Raw genomic sequence first — 1,004 nt, 5'->3', positions numbered from 1 at the left:
AAAAATGTCATTAAGGGCAAAAAATAAAAAAATTTTATTTGAAAATATTGGCACACACCACTATCAGAGATCGTCTGGGAATTCATTAGGTGACCACGATGGAGACAAGTGCAACAATGGAACCCCCGCCATAGGGGTGCAACGTTTAGAGACATACAATGGATGGGTGCACCATGTTAGGCACCAGTCATATGGGCGCCAGCACCTCTACAGCATGAATGAGGCGTTCAGAGTGGCCTGGAGCCGTGTGCTGACAGCCTGCGACTAAATGGAGATGCAGTAACTATACAGACAGCTGAACGTCTGAGTTCAGTCACAGAGCCCACAGCCCCAGAAGGAAGAGCGAAGATGGATCCGGCCACCAGCAGGGACATCGCAGGCAAAATGCCACATAATGGGCTAGTATGCGATGCATACTAGCCCATTATGCTTTTACTTTAGTGGGTGTTCCCAGCTATCGGAAGGGTCGGCCCACAGCAGAGTCCCACCTTTCTGCAAGAAGGGGATTATACTGGCACCGGAATGAGACCCCAGAGTCAGAGGAAGACCAAGTAGACACTCAACAGTGCGGACGATTAGACAGTTTTTTAACAATGCAAATACACTTCACTATGCAACCCAGGTTACTAAGGTAACACCTGTCCGTTCTCCACGGCTGCCTCTGAAAATAACTGGTCCAGAAGACACAGGGCCAACGGGAGGGAACAACACTGACCCATTGAGCAATGCATAGTTAAGTCCAATATGACAATGCAAATAATTGTATCATCAGCAGTTTTAACAGCAGAGCAGTCTACCTACTGCAGAAATGCCATACCCAACCACTTGCCAGTGAGGCAAAGTACAGAGGCTGCTGGAATTGTGGCTCTTAGGTTTTTTGGAAGAGTGCTCACTCTTCATGGGGAGAGTATTCACAATCCCAAGGTAAGTGCACCTCTCTCTTCCCTAAATCTCTGGGTAGGTCACACAGCAGTTCAATCCAGGACTTTCCTTCCAGGCAGCCC

At 48.2% G+C, this 1,004-nt stretch overlaps 1 non-coding gene across 1 annotated transcript; it reads right to left on the bottom strand.

The window, feature by feature from the left end:
- Nucleotides 1–442: 442 nt before the first annotated feature.
- LOC143999864 (small nucleolar RNA SNORA35) lies at nt 443–571 on the bottom strand. Its single transcript, XR_013278181.1, has one exon. It is a non-coding gene; the product is annotated as a small nucleolar RNA SNORA35 (small nucleolar RNA).
- Between the last annotated feature and the right edge of the window lie 433 nt (nt 572–1,004).

This window comes from Lithobates pipiens, unplaced genomic scaffold (assembly GCF_037356315.1).
Source record: "Lithobates pipiens isolate NorthernLeopardFrog02 unplaced genomic scaffold, aLitPip1_a1.2 Scaffold_19, whole genome shotgun sequence".
Classification (NCBI taxonomy): Eukaryota; Metazoa; Chordata; class Amphibia; order Anura; family Ranidae; genus Lithobates; species Lithobates pipiens.
This window is presented reverse-complemented; position numbering and strand designations above follow the sequence as displayed.